This window comes from Papio anubis, chromosome 2 (assembly GCF_008728515.1).
Source record: "Papio anubis isolate 15944 chromosome 2, Panubis1.0, whole genome shotgun sequence".
Taxonomy (NCBI): domain Eukaryota; kingdom Metazoa; phylum Chordata; class Mammalia; order Primates; family Cercopithecidae; genus Papio; species Papio anubis.
Window position 1 is genome coordinate 162,893,599 of NC_044977.1, and position 16,698 is coordinate 162,910,296.

General features: G+C 37.1%; 1 protein-coding gene across 3 annotated transcripts in view; it reads left to right on the forward strand.

Moving 5' to 3' along the window:
• LOC108584704 (endogenous retrovirus group PABLB member 1 Env polyprotein) overlaps positions 1-16,698 on the forward strand; it is a 44,972-nt gene that overhangs the window by 5,845 nt on the left and 22,429 nt on the right. For 2 of the 3 annotated variants that reach the window (XM_017955933.3, XM_031663770.1), the window contains exon 2: positions 16,139-16,281. The gene's annotated coding sequence lies outside the window, so the exon portion shown is untranslated. The remainder of the gene's footprint in view (positions 1-16,138; positions 16,282-16,698) is intronic. The other variant, XM_017955934.3, reaches the window with a different exon arrangement.

A 16,698-nucleotide genomic window follows, 5' to 3' on the forward strand; every position in this document is an offset into this window, starting at 1 on the left:
CACTCTGTCGCCCAGGCTGGAGTGCAGTGGCGCGATCTCGGCTCACTGCAAGCTCCGCCTCCCGGGTCCGCGCCATTCTCCTGCCTCAGCCTCCCAAGTAGCTGGGACTACAGGCGCCCGCCACCGCGCCCGGCTAATTTTTTGTGTTTTAGTAGAGACGGGGTTTCAGCGTGTTAGCCAGGATGGTCTCGATCTCCTGACCTCGTGATCCGCCGCCTCGGCCTCCCAAAGTGCGGGGATTACAGGCGTGAGCCACCGCGCCCGGCTGGACTCAACTCTGAATATGGAAAGGAGAAATGTACAGCCAAGGAGCAGGGTGAGGGTCAGTGGATGGAAAATTACTAAGGAAGATTCTGGCTAAACCAACCTAACAGGATTCTTGCTGAAGACAGGCCAGGGTGTCAAACATCACCTGGGGGATGATGGAGGATGTGTAACATAATCAGACATCAAGGATAATCAGATATTGAAGAAGGAGAGTTCTGGCTAAACTTACTTAGCAGGGCCCTTTGCTAAAGCTGGATTTTATAAGAAAGTGCACAGATGGGCGCTGGGAGAAGGTCCAGAATCCTGAGTAGTTTGGCCAAGAGAAGACTCTTTGTCACATTTCAGATGAATCTATCATGAAATAATTAGTGTCTCTGCTGATATTACACAGAATATAAATAAAGAATATATAGAAAGAGCTGGACATCAGCCTGAGGATATTGTTGAATCTTATTGTTCAAGTCATGTTGATTTTTTTTTTTTGAACTTGGAGTTAAAAGAATTCTAGCTAACGAAATTAGACAGCTTAAGTGAATTCATTTTGAATAATTAAGGTTTTCACTAATCAATCAGATCTAATAGCATGATTTTACAAAGAGTGAATCATACTTAAAGATAATCAGATATGTTCTCCCCAGTTCAAGACAGTCTGAGGGGTAAACTTAGCCCAGAGAAGAAGAGATGGGGTTAGAGTCCATAGCGCAAAGTCTTCTTATTCTCAATCTGTTTGCTCCCTAGATCAATATTGTTAAGCTTCGAGTTCTGGAAAACACTTACTCTGAACTTACCCACCTCAAATTCTTCTACTGTGTCTCCTTCCTGTAATACACATTTGTTTTTATTCATTCTTTAATTAAGAAAATATTAATTGAGTGTGTGCAATGGGTCAGCCTCTTCTCTGGGGCCACAGATGCAGAGGTGAGAAAGAAACACATGGCCCCAGCCCTCACAAAGTGTGCAAATGAGAACCGAGAAGATGAAGGTGGAATAGAGAAATGGCATTAACAAATTTTTTTATTGTGGTAAAATATACATAACATAAAATTTACCATTTTAACAATTTTTTCTTTTTTTAAATTATAGTTTAAGTTCTGGGATACACGTGCAAAATGTGCAGCTTTGTTACACAGGTATACATGTGCCATGGTGATTTGCTGCACCCATCAACCTGTCATCTGCATTAGGTATTTCTCCTAATGCTATCCTTCCCCTAGCCCCCGACCCCACAACAGACCCCAGTGAGTGATGTTCCCTTCCCTGTGTCCATGTGTTCTCCTTGTTCAACTCCCACTGATGAGTGAGAACATGCAGTGCTTGTTTTTCTGTTCTTGTGTTAGTTTGCTGAGGATGATGGTTTCCGGCTTCATCCATGTCCCTGCAGAGGACATGAACTCATTCCTTTTTGTGGCTGCATAGTGTTCCATGGTGTATATGTACCACATTTTCTTTATCCAGTCTATCATTGATGGGCATTTGGATTGGTTCTAAGTCTTTACTATTGTGAACAGTGCTGCAATAAACATATGTGTGCATGTGTCTTTTTGGTAGAATAATTTATAATCCTTTAGGTATATACCCAGTAATGGGATTGCTGGGTGAAATGGCAAGAAGGTTCTAAATCCTTGAGGAATTGCCACATTGTCTTCCACAATGGTTGAACTAATTTATACTCCCACCACTCCCTTTTTCTCTAGATTCCTCCTGTCTGGGCAGGGCATCTCTGAAAGAAAGGCAGCAGTCCCAGTCAGAGGCTTATAGATAAAACTCCCATCTCCCTGGGACAGAGCACGTGGGGGAAGGGGCGGCTGTGGGCACAGATTCAGCTGATGTAAACATTCCTGCCTGCCAGCTCTGAAGAGAGCAGTGGAACTCCCAGCACAGCACTTGAGCCCTGTGAAGGGACAGACTGCCTTCTCAAATGGGTCCCTGACCCCCATGCCTCCTGACTGGGAGACATCTCCCAGGAGGGGTCAACAGACACCTCATACAGGAGAGCTCCAGCTGGTATCTGGCAGGTACCCCTCTGGAACAAAGCTTCCAGAGGAAGGAACAGGCAGCAATCTTTGCTGTTCTGCAGTCTCCACTGGTGATACCCAGGCAAACAGGGTCTGAAGTGGACATCCAGCAAACTCCAGCAGACCTGCAGCAGAGGAACCTGACTTTTAGAAGGAAAACTAACAAACAGAAAGGAATAGCATCAACATCAACAAAAAGGATGTCCACACAGAAACCCTATCTGAAGGTCACCAACATCAAAGACCACAGGTTAGATAAATCCATGAAGATGAGAAAAAAACAGTGTAAAAAGGCTGAAAATTCCAAAAACCAGAATGCCTCTTCTCCTCCAAAGGATCACAACTCCTTCCCAGCAGGGTAACAAAACTGGATGGAGAATAAGATTGATGAATTGACAGAAGTAGGCTTCAGATGATGGGTAATAACAAATTCTTCTGAGCTAAAGGAGCATGTTCTAATCCAATGCAAGGGAAGCCAAGAACCTTGAAAAAAGGTTAGAGGAATTGTTAACTAGAATAACCAGTTTAGAGAAGAACATAAATGACCTGACGGAGCTGAAAAACACAGCATGAGAACTTCGTGAAGTATACACAAGTATCAATAGCCAAATTGATGAAGTAGTAGAAAGGATATCACAGATTGAAGATCAACTTAATGAAATAAAGTGTGAAGACAAGATTAGAGAAAAAAGAATGCAAAGGAACAAACAAATCCTCTAAGAAATATAGGACTATGTGAAAAGATCAAACCTATGTTTGATTGTTGTACCTGAAAGTGACAGGGAGAATGGAGCCAAGTTGGAAAACACTCTTCAGGATGTTATCCAGAACTTTCCCAACCTAGCAAGGCAGGCAAACATTCAAATTCAGGAAATACAGAGAACACCACAAAGATACTCCTTAAGAAGAGCAACCCAAGACACATAATCATTAGATTCACCAAGGTTGAAATGAAGGAAAAAATGTTAAGGGCAGACAGAGAAAAATGTCAGGTTACTCACAAAAGGAAACCCATCAGACTAACAGCAGATCTCTCTGCAGAAACCTGACAAGCCAGAATAGAGTGGGGGGCCAATATTCAACATTCTTAAAGAAAAGAATTTTCAACCCAGAATTTCATATCCAGCCAAACTAAGCATCATAAGCGAAGGAGAAATAAAATCCTTCACAGACAACCAAATGCTGAGAAATTTTGCCACCACCAGGCCTGCCTTACAAGAGTTCCTGAAGGAAGCACTAAATATGGAAAGGAAAAACCGGTACCAGATTGTAAAGACAATCAACACTATGAAGAAACTGCATCAACTAACGGGCAAAATAACCAGCTAGCATCATAATGACAGAATCAAATTCACGCATAACAATATTAACCTTAAATGTAAATGGGCTAAATGCCCCAGTTAAAAGAAAAACTGGTAAATTGGATAAAGAGTCAAGACCCATTGGTGTGCTATATTCAGGAGACTCATCGCACGTGCAAAGACACACATAGGCTCAAAATAAAGGGATGGAGGAATATTTACCAAGAAAATGGAAAGCAAACAAACAAACAAAACAACAACAACAACAAAAAACAGGGATTGCAATTCTAGTCCCTGGTAAAATAGACTTTAAACCAACAAAGATTAAAAAAAAAAAAAAAAAAAACGACAAAGATGGGCATTATATAATGGTAGAGGAATCAATGCAACAAGAAGAGCTAACTGTCCTAAATATATATGCACCCAATGCAGGAGCACCCAGATTCATAAAGCAAGTTCTTAGAGACCTACACAGAGACTTAGACTCCCACACAATAGTGGGAGACTTTAACAACCCATTGTCAATATTAGACAGATCAATGAGACAGAAAATTAACAAGGATATTCAGGAATTGAACTCAGCTCTGGACCAAGTGGACCTAATAGACATCTACAGAACTCTCCACCCCAAATCAACAGAATATACGTTCTTCTCAGCATCACATGGCACTTGTAAAATCGACCACATAATTGGAAGTAAAACACTCCTCAGCAAATGCAACGGAATGGAAACCATAACAAACAGTCTCTTGGACCATAGTGCAATCAAATTAGAACTCAGGATTAAGAAACTCACTCAAAACCAAACAACTACATGAAAACTGAACAACCTGCCTGTGAATGACTGCTGGGTAAATAATGAAATTAGGGTGGAAATAAAGAAGTTCTTTGGAGCCCATGAGAACAAAGAGACAATGTACCAGAATCTCTGGGACACAGCTAAAGCAGTGTTAAGAAGGAAATTTACAGCACTAAATGCCCACATCAGAAAGTGGGAAAGATCTAAAGTTGATACCCTAACATGGCAAGTAAAAGAACTAGAGAAGCAAGAGCAAACAAATTCAAGAGCTAGCAGAAGACAAGAAATAAGATCAGAACAGAACTGAAGGAGATAGAGACATAAAAAACCCTTCAAAAAAATCAATGAATCCAAGAGCTGATTTCTTGAAAAGATTAACAAAATTGATAGACCACTAGCCAGACTAATGAAGAAGAAAAGAGAGAAAAATCAAATAAACACAATAAAAAATAATAAAGGGGATATCATCACTGATCTCACAGAAATACAAACTACCATCAGAGAATACTATAAAAACCTCTGTGCAAATAAACTAAAAAATCTAGAAGAAATGGATAAAATCCTGGACATTTTAAACCAGGAAGACTAAACCAGGAAGAAGTCAAATTCCTGAATGGACCAATAACAAGTTCTGAAATCGAGGCAGTAATTAAAAGCCTAGCAACCAAAACAAAAAACAAACAAACAAAAAACAACCCAGAAACAGGTGGATTCACAGCCTAATTCTACTAGAGGTACAAAGAGGAGCTGATACCATTCTTTCTGAAACTATTCCAGACAGAAAAAGAGGGACTTCTCCCTAACTCATTTTATGAGGCCAGTGTCATCCTGATACCAAAACCTGGCAAAGACACAATGAAAAAAGAAAATTTCAGGCCAATATCCTTAATGAACATTGATGCAAAATTCTTCAATAAAATACTGGCAAACTGAATCCAGAAGCACATCAAAAAGCTTATCTACCACGATCAAGTTGGCAAGTCATCCTTGGGTTGCAAGGCTGGTTCAACAAACGCAAATCAATAAACGTAATCCATCACATAAACAGAACCAATGACAGAAACCATATGATTATCTCAATAGATGCAGAAAAGGCCTTCGATAAAATTCAAAACCACTTCATGGTAAAGACACTCAATAAACTAGGTATTGATGGACCATATCTCTAATAAGAGCTATTTATGACAAACCCACACCCAGTATCATACTGCATGGGCAAAAACTAGAAGCATTCCCTTTGAAAACCGGCACAAGACAAGGATGCCACCTTTCACCACTCCTATTCAACATAGCATTTGAAGTTCTGGCCAGGGCAATCAGGCAAGATCAAGAAATAAAATATTATTTTTTATATTCAAATAGGAATTGAGGAAGTCAAATCGTCTCTGTTTGCAGATGACATGATTGTATATTTAGAAAACCCCATCTTCTCAGCCGTAAAACTCCTTAAGCTGATAAGCAACTTCAGCAAAGTCTCAGGATACAAAATCAATATTCAAAAATCACAAGCATTCCTATACACCAATAATAGACAACCAGAGAGCCAAATGATAAGTGAACTCCCATTCATCATTGCTACAAAGAAAATAAAATACCTAGGAATACAACTTAAAAGGGATGTGAAGGACCTCTTCAAGGAGAACTACAAACCACTACTCAAGGAAGTAAGAGAGGACACAAACAAATGGAAAAACATTCCATGCTCATGGATAGGAAGAATCAATATAGTGAAAATGGCCATACTACCCAAAGTACTTTATAGATTCAATGTTATTCTCATCAAATAGATATATAGAGCAGTGGAACAGGACAGAGATGTTAGAAATAACACCACACATCTACAACCATCTGATCTTCAACAAACCTGACAAAAAGAAGCAATGGGGAAAGGATTCCCTATATAATAAATTGTGCTGGGAAAACTGGCTAGCCATATGCAGAAAACAGAAACTGGACTCCTTCCTTACATCCTATGTAAAAATTAACTCAAGATTGATTAAAGACTTAAACCTAAAACCTAAAACCATAAAAACCCTAGAAGAAAACCTAAGTAATACCATTCAGGACATAGGCATGGGCAAGGACTTCATGGCTAAAACACCAAAGCAATTGTAACAAAAGCCAAAATTGACAAATGGGATCTAATTAAACTAAAGAGCTTCTGCACAGCAAAGGAAACTATCATCAGAGTGAACAGGCAACTTACAGAGTGGGAGAAAATTTTTGCAATCTATCCATCTGACAAAGGTCTAATATTCAGAATCTACAAGGAACTTAAATAAATTTATAAGAAAAAAACAACCCCACCAAAAAGTGGACAAAGGATATGAACAGACACTTCTCAAAAGAAGACACTTATGCAGCCAACAAACATATGAAAAAAGCTCATCATCACTGGTCATTAGAGAAATGCAAATCAAAACCACAATCAGATACCATCTCATGCCAGTTAGAATGGCAATCATTAAAAAGTCAGGAAACAACAGATGCTGGCAAGGATGTGGAGAAATAGAAACTCTTTTACACTGTTGGTGGGAGTGTAAATTAGTTCAACCCATTGTGGAATGCAGTGTGGCAATTCCTCAAGGATCTAGAACCAGAAATACCATTTGACCCAGCAATCCCATTACTGGGTATATACCCAAAGGATTATAAATCATTCTACTATGAAGACACATGCACACGTACCTTTATTGCAGCACTGTTCACAATAGCAAAGATTTGGAATGAACCCAAATGCCCAGCAATGATATACCGGATAAAGAAAATGTGGTACATATACACCATGGCATACTATGCAGCCATAAAAAAGAATGAATTCATGTCCTTTTCAGAGACATGGATGAAGCTGGAAACCATCATCTTCAGGAAACTAACACAGGAACAGAAAACCAAGCACCACTGTGTTCTTACTTATAAGTGGGAGTGGAGCAATGAGAACAGGGAGGGGAACAACACACACTGGGGCCTGTCGGGGAGTGGGGGTCAAAGGGAGGGATAGCATTAGGACAAATACCTAATGCATGTGGGGCTTAAAACCTAGATGATGAGTTGATAGGTGCAGCAAACCACCATGGCACATGTATACCTATGTAACAAACCTGCACACTCTACACATGTATCCCACAACTTAAAATAAAATTCTTAAAAAAAGGAATGTCTGGATTATATGGCAATTCTTGCATTTTTTGAGGAATTACCACACTGTTTTCCATAGCCAATGCACAATGGTTTTACACTCCCACCAGCAATGCGCAAGGGTTCCAATTTCTCCACATTCTTTTCAACACTTATTTTCTGGTTTTTTAAATAATAGCCATTCTGGTGGAAGTGAAGTGCTGTTTTATTGTGGTTTTGATTTGCATTTCCCTGGTGAGTAGTGATATTGAGCATCTTTTTGTGTGCTTCTTGACCATTTGTATAATTTCTTTGGAGAAATGTCTAGTCACATCTTTGGGAGCAACAACATTTTAACTCATGCTTACTCTTAAGCTCTATAACTTTTCACACCAGCACCCTGTGTGTTGTTTTTCATACAGTCTTAGGTTGCCTTTTAGAAAATTTCGGTATAATAGAGAAGTTTTTCTAGCTCCGCATCCCTGATTATTATCATCTTATTCTAGGCTAAGAACACATGTAACAAGAAATTGTCTGTGCCCACACAAGGACTCAAGTGCAATGGAAACTTTATGGGGCTGATTGTTCTTCAGTTCAGGGAGTTCTTCCAGACTAGGCCCACCTACAACCACTCTCAACTTGCTGGACTCCTAGCTCCCCTGGGATCCTTATATGCTTGACCTTGAAGCTTACCTTCCACCTTTTGTTTGACCCATTAAGATTTACTAATCTGACTCCAAATATTTTCCTCATTTTCATAGAAGTAGAAACTCTGTCAGATCCAGTTAGCAGGAAGTATTCTTGGGCTCTAAATATCACACTGCAGCCAGGAGTTGTTGAACTCCTGCATCCAGCATGGGGCCCTGGAAGGCCACTTGCACAGTTAAAGTGTGATTAAAATGGTTGGAGTGGTGGGTGCTGGATGGGATGGATTACTTAGACAGGATTGCTGTAGACTTTTCTGTGGACTCTTACTCCACTTGGGAAGAAAGATTGAGCAGAAATGTCGCATCTACTCAGACGACTCAACTACCCAGCATTTGTGGCTCAATGTTCTTTCTCTTGCCATATCTGTTCTTATTATAGCATTATGCTCAAATATTAAAGGTATTTCCAAAACATCTCCAAATTTCTTTTAATAAATCACTCGATTTTCTAAGTGCTTTTGCAACGTTGTGCTATTTTTAGCAAATATATCCTCTTGGTTTTTTCATACATGTTGACAATATGCTTTGAAAAGAAAGATAAAAATTCCTTGCTTAATGAGCATTACATTTGTTTTTCCAGGATTGCCTCTTGGAAGAATTTTTACCCATATTTGCAATTTTCTTCAATAATAGGGAGACAGTACTTGAACTCAGCTCATCTTAATATGGGTACACCTTCTAAAAAAAAATATTGATGGTGCCCAGCATAAGCCATTGGATGTTTCCTTTCACTTTGTGAAAGCTTGTATGGCAGTCATTTAGCTTTTCTGGCTAATAGACCCAGCTAGGGTCCCTGCCTGCAAAGCCAGCATCAACTCCCAGACATGAGAAAGAGCCGGCTTTCACGTGATTCCACTACCAGCTTTTAGGCCACCCAGGTGATGATCTGAGGCAGAATTGAGGTGTTTCCACTAAACCTAGCCTTAACTGTAGATTTATGAGCTAAATAGTGATTATTGTTGTTTTAAGCCACTAAATTCTGGGTACTTTGCTACACTATAATAACTAACCAATGAAGTGGCACATATGACTTCCGCTCACTGTTCATTGCCTGTGACTAGTCACATTGCCCTGCCTAATTGCAGGAGTCTGAGAAGTACATATTTCTTAGTGCTTAGGGAGGAGAGGACAACCTGACTTTGGTGAGCATTAGTAATGTGTGCAACAATGACTTTGTTTTCAATTATTTAGAACATTTTTTTCTGATTATAAAGACAATACGTGGTCACAATGGAAAATTTGGAAAATATAAAATGGTATAAAGAGCAAAGTGTAAATCACCCAAATGCCGCCACTATCTAAAATTGATGATCACTGCTTCCTGTCATTTTCCTCTGTTTACATTTAAAAAACAAAATTGGAATCATTCACTTTTAAATTTTGACTTTTTTACATTAAAAGCACTTACATGTTCCTGACATTAAACATTTATTTTGTGGTAAAATAAGTATAATATAGCCAGGTGCAGTGGTGCATGCCTGTAGTCTCAGTTATTCAGGAGACTGAGATGAGACAATCACTTGAGCCCAAGAGTTCAACGCCAGCCTGGGCAACATAGTGAGACAAATTTGTTTCTCTTTCTTTTCTGTCTTTCTCTATTTTTTCTTTTTTCTTTTTTTTTTTTTTTTTTTTGAGACAGGGTCTTACTCTGTCACCTAGGCTGGAGTGCAGCGGCACAATTATAGCTCGTTGCAACCTTGGGCTACTGGACTCAAGTGATCCTTCCTCTTCTGCCTCCCCAGTAACTGGAATCACAGGTACACACCACCACACCTAGCTAATTTTTAAAAATTTTTAGTAGAGACGAAGTTTTGCTGTGTTGCCCAGGCTGGCCATCTCTTTAAAAATAAATAAATAAATAAATTTAAATGTACAACATAAGATTCACCATTTTAAAGTGTACAATTCAAAGCCATCTAACACACTCATAATATTATACAACCATCATCACTATCTACTTCCAAAACATTTTCATCACCCCTAAAGGAAATTCTGTGCCCATAAAACCTTATTCCCCAGTTTTCCCCCTTTTCTCTAGCAACCACAAAACTGATTTATGTCTCTATGGATTTGCCTATGGGAGACATTTCCTATGAATGAATCACACAATGCGTGGCCTTTTCATGACTGGATTATTTCACTTAGCATAATGTTTTCAAGGGTTATCTATGTTGTAGCCTATATCAGTACTTCATTCCATTTTAAGGCTGAATAATGTTCCATTGTATGGTTGTACCACGTTTTGTTTATCCATTCATTATTTGATGGACATTTGGTTTGTTTCTACCTTTTGACTATTGTGGATACTGCTGCTATGAACATTTATGTGTAAGTTATTGCCTGAACATCTGTTTTCAATTCTTTTAGGTATATGGCTAGGAGCAGAATTGCTGAATCATCTGGTAGTTCTATGTTTAACTTTGAACATCTGCTTTCAATTCTTTTAGGTATATGGTTAGGAGCAAAATTGCTGAATCATCTGGTAATTCTATGTTTAACTTATTGAAGAACTGCCAAATTGTTTCTATAGTGACTCCACCATTTTACATTTCCACTAGCAATGTGTGAGTGTTCCAATTTCTCCACCTCCTTTCCAATACTTGTTATTGTCTATTTTTTTGAATATAGTTATCTTGGTGAGACGAAATAACTCTTTGTGGTTTTATTTTGCATTTTCCTAACCACTAATGGCATTGAATGTCTTTCCATGTGTTCGTTGGCCATTTGTATACCTTCTTTAGAGAAATGTCTATTCAAGTTTTTTGCCTTTTTAAATATTGGGTGGTTTTGTTGTTGTTGTTGATTTATATAAATTATTTACATATTCTGGATATTAAACCCTTATCAGATATATGATTTATGAATATTTTCTCCTGTTCTATGGGTTGTCTTTTCACTCTCTTGACAGTGTTCTTTGATACACAGAAGTTTTTAATTTTATGAAGCTCAACTTACCTATTTTTTCTTTTGTTGCTTATCAGTTGGTCTCATATCTAAGAAATCATTGCCAAATCTAAGGTATGGAGATGTACAACTAAGTTTTCTTCTAAGAGTTTTATAGTTTTAACTGTTATATTTAGTTCTTTGATCCATTTGCAGTTGATTTTTGTATATGGCATGAAGTGAGCCCAACTCCATTCCTTTGCATGTGGCAATCCCGTTGTCCCTGCATCATTTGTTGAATAATGTTAAGTGCTTTTTGAAAACATGTTTTGGGTGACTGCATATGTTACATAGTGAATCACCATTTGCTTATTTATTCCTCCTTTGTCTTGTGATGTTCTAGAAATGCAGATAATTTACTCCTTGACCACATCTTTCTTTAGAGAACGTGTTCAGCTCACAGCTTCAGAAAAGACAACCCCTAGAGACATCATAAATATTGATCTTGGACATGGTAGACACTTGGCCAAAGTTGGGCCTGTCAGATCTTTACTCTGGGAATTTAGCACTGCGATACTGATACTATGTCATCTAGGTGTGTGGGAAACAAGTTTAAAGGTAACATAAAGTCTGGGTTCCATAATTTTTTTGACTTTATGAACCATCTGCTTTATAAAGTGTAGTTATCATAATAACTGAGGTTACTATGATAATTCCTGTGTTAAGAGGACAGAAGAAACAGCTATGAAACAGAAAAAAAAAAAAAAAGGATGTAGACACATTTTAAAATAGAAACTACAAAAAATGGAGAGATTCGCAGTTTGGTAAATTTCTAATTCTCATGAATCCCATAAGAATCTCTGCTTCCTTTACTTTCCCTGGTTTTCTAGAGTTAGTTTGGGTGAATGTCTTTTCCTTTGCAAAAAAACTTTACCTGACTTAGATAGACCTTATATTCGTTAGGAACCTTGGTTGCAAGAGACAGAAAACCCAATTTAACTGGCTTAAGCCGAAAGACTCATACTGGCTCATATACCTGAAAGTCCAGGGTATAGCTTGATGTAGGGACTAAAAAATGTCATTTAGACATGGTTCTCTACATCCCCCAGTTCTACCTCCTGTGGTGTTTGCTTAATTCCCAACCTTAGGAACTCTCATCTTCAATCATTCTGGCTATGAACAGTGTAAAAAGAAAGAACACTTTCCTATAACTCCTGAACAAGTCTTGGGTCCACTCTGATTGTGACCACATTGCATGAGTCATGGCCCATCCTTGAACTAACCCCAAGGGATCTTGTGCCAAGTCTGAGTCATACGTTCACTCCTGGGTAGGGAAAAACCTCATTGGAACCACATTGACTGAAAATGAGGAGGGAGGTTTTCATAAAGGAAATTCTGGATTCTGTTACAAAATAGAATGGATGCTGAGTAGACAAAGAAACAATAGACGCCAACACAGGCACTTAGATACATTCTAATTTTTTATTACTGCCAGTAATACTTATGTGCAGCCTTGTCCATAAATATTTGTTCACATCTCTCATCATGTCTTTAGGATATTGTTTAGCTCTGTTGTTGCATTACAAATCACCCCAAACTTAGTGGCTTAAAACAAAGACAATGATTTATTTCTAACTATCCTGTGGGCTGGCTGGGCTCAGCTGGGAAGTTCTGCTCCTTGTGGTTTAGTTGAGGTTGCTCATGGAGCTGCATTCAGCTGGATGAGTGGCTGGGGCTGCACCATCCGGGACAGTTTCTTCTCCTCCTGGGCCTCTCTCCATGTGGCCTCTCATCATTCCACAGTGTAGCCTGAGCTTATTTATAGCATGATGACTGGCTTCCAGGGTGTAGAGAATGGAAATTCCCAAACAGTCCTCTTAAGGCCTAGGCCTGGAAGTCCCAATGCATTACTTCTACTTCACCCTGTAAGTCAAAGCATGTCACAGGGCCATCCCAGATTCAGGGAGAACGATATAAATATACTCCCAGAAATAGAAATGCTGGGTGAAAGATCATGCATATTTTAAGGTTCATGATACACATTGTGAGATTTGTTCCCCAGACAGGTTCTACCAATGTCCAGCACCCACCCCACCAGCACTGTATAAGATCATGTGTTTCACCACACAAATGCAAACGCTTAGTAATTTCATAGGTTTAACAATAACAATGTGATTGTTGTCTTATTAATATTTGAGGGGTTAAACTTTTTCATATGCTTCTTAGCCATTAAAATAATTTTAATGTCTATGTTATTAGATTATGACACAGCATACAAATGTGTGCCATCATCTAGTTTAATAAAAAGCATCTTACTGTGAAATGTTCTGTGGGTTCCTCCCTAATTCCATTCCCTTCTCTCCCTCTCAAAGGTAACCATTATTATAAATTTTTGTTTATACTCCCATGCCCTTATTTTATTTTATCTTTTAAAACAGCTTTTTCTGCAATATAATTCACATATCGTACAATAGACCCATTTAAAGTGTACAATTAATGTTTTTCTTACATGAACAGAGTTGTACAACCATCACCACAATAAATTTTAGAACATTTTCATTATTCCCTAAAGAAACCCTGTACTCCTTAGCAGTTATATTCATTCTCCCCTTTTCCCTAACTCCCACCCTAAGCAATCACTAATCAATTTTATTTCTATTTAGATTTCCTATTTGGGGTATTTCATAGAAATAAAATTAAAGAATATGTGGTCTTTTGTGTCTGGCTCCTTCACTTAACATGTTTTCAAGGGTCATCTATGTTGCAGACTGTATCAATACGTCAATCTTTTTTATTGCTGAGTAATATTCCATTGTATGAATACATCACATTTTATTTGTTCATTTGTCTGTTGATGGACATTTAGGTTGTTTACATTTTTGACTATTATGAATAATGCTGTTATGAACATTCATGTACAAGTTTGTGTAGTCTCATATTTTCAGTTCTTTTGGAGTATTTCAATACCTTGGAGTATAATTGCTGGTTTATTTAAGCTCTGTATTTAAGCTTATGAGTAACTGTCTTTCAGAGTGTTTTACACTTTACCAGATTGTTTTCCAAAGTGATGACAGAATTTTACATTTCCAGTAGAAGTATGAGGATTCCACTTTCTCCACATCCTTACCAACCCTTGGTGCTATTGGTCTTTTTAATTATAGCCATCCTAGTGGGTATGAAATGGTGACTCATTGTGGTTTTGATTTACATTTCCCTAATGACTAATGATACTGAGCGTCCTTTCCTGTGCTTAATTTCTCTTCTTTTGTGATAGTTTAATCATGTGTTTGTATTTGTAGATAATATGTTAATTAGTTCTACATGTTTTAGTATAATTTTTAAATTGATATATAATAGTTGTACATATTTTGGAGGTACATGTGATATTTTGATACCTGTATGCAATGTGTAGTGATCAATACATATTTTGAAATTTATATTAATGGAATTCTTTATGCAAGTATAACGTATGCAGTTGTACATCCTTCTGTAAGACACTTATTTCACTAAATTTAACACTTCTGGGGTTCATCCATATTGAGGCATGTGACTGTAGTTTATTTCACTTATGTATATATTCCATTATGTGAACACAGCAAAATTTATTTATTCGTTCTTTCATTAATGAACATTTAGGTTAGTTCCAATTTTTCATTATTGTACATGAGGCTGCTGTGAATATTTTTGTATACAGACACACAGGTGCAATAATTTTTCTAGGGCACAAATAGAAGTGAAATTCCTGGGTCATAAGATATATAAAAGTTCACCTCTACTAGGTAATGACAAATAGACTTCCAACATGGTTGTACAAATTCACACTCCCCCAGTAGTGTGTGAGCATTTGTGTTACTCCATCATCTCTCCAACATTAGACATTATCACATTTCTTAAATCTGTCTAACTTGTGTGAATAAAATTGTATCTCAATGTGGTTTTAATGTGCATGTCCCTAATTACTAATGAGATTGAGCATCTTTTCACATTTCTACAGACCATTCATATTTTTTCTTTTCTGAAGTGCCTAAGTCTTTCACCCATTCTTTTGTTGTGTTGTCTTTTAAAAATTGATTTGTAGTTCATTTTATAGTGTGAATACTGATATTTTGTCAGTCGTATATGTTACAAGATTTCCAAACACTGTCCTCTCTTTTTATTCTCTTTATTATATATTTTGGTGAGCAAAAATTCTTAATTTTAATGGAACTAAGTCTGTAATCATGTTATGTGATTTTGTGCTTTTTTTGTATCTTAAATACATTCTTTCCTTACTTCAAGTTCATAAAGCTATACTCTCAAATTATCTTCTAAGTGCTTTATATCTCTGCTTTTCATATTTAAGAGTGGAACCGAAACTGATTTTAATGTATGGTGCAACCTTAAAGTAACCTAAGGATGTAATTGAATTGTTTGTAACTCAAAGGATAAATGCTTGAGGGGGTGGATACTCCATTTTCCATGATGTGCTTATTTGACATTGCATGCTTGTATCAAAGCATTTCATGTACCCCATAAATATACATACTTACTATGTACCCACAAAATTTTTAAAGTAATAAAATAAAAGCCTATTACAATTTTTGTTAAAATTAATTTGACTCCATAGATTAACTAGGGAAGAATTGACATCTCTATAAAATTGAATTTTCTGAAAAATCAACATAACATATTAAGTACTCCTTTATTTTTGTCTTTTTGAATACATTTCACAGATGTATCATTCTCCCCATTCAGCTTTGTATATCTTTAGTAGATTATCTCATTTTTTTTTCTTATAGACAGAGTCTCACTATGTTGCCCAGGCTGGCCTTGAACTCCTGGGCTCAAGTGGTTGCTCCACCTCTGCCTCCTGAGTAGCTGAAACTACAGGTACATACCACTGTGTCCAACTAACACCTCATGTGTTTTATGCTATTATAAGTTATGTTTCTTTAAAATTATATATGTTTCTGATTGCATTAATGTATAGAAATATGTTTTGCTTTTATATATTGCATTTTTATCTGTCAAAATTGTTCAGCTCTTTAATTGGCTTGTATTTTTGTGTAGATTCTCTGGGATTGATTATGTAGACATCGCATCGACTGTGAATAATGACTATTTTGTCTTATCGTATCCTATCTCTATTCTTCAGTTTTCTTCTATTGTATTGGTTAAGACCTCCAGTACAGGATTAAATACAAAAGTTGATGGTAAGTGCCCTGTTTTCTTTTTCTCTCCTGAATTCAAAGGGAATTTTTTCAACATTTCACCATTTAAGTATAACCTAACATTTGCAGTAGGTTTTTAGTATATTCCACTTATCAGAAAAGGAAATGTCTTTGTATTAACAGTTTGATAAGAATGTTTATCAGGAACTTATGTTGAATTTTATACAACATGTTTTTCTGTAGTTTTAAAGATGATCATATTATATTTATTCTTTAAATTAAGATTGTAGTTAATTGTAATAATTGGTTTCTATTGTTAAGCCAACCTCTCATTCCTGAAATGAAACTAATTTGGCCATATGTTATCATCTTTTCTTAATCTGTTAGTAAATTTAGCTTGCTAACATTTTGTTTAGGATTTTTGTATCTGTGTTTATGATTTAAATTGGGTTTTAATTT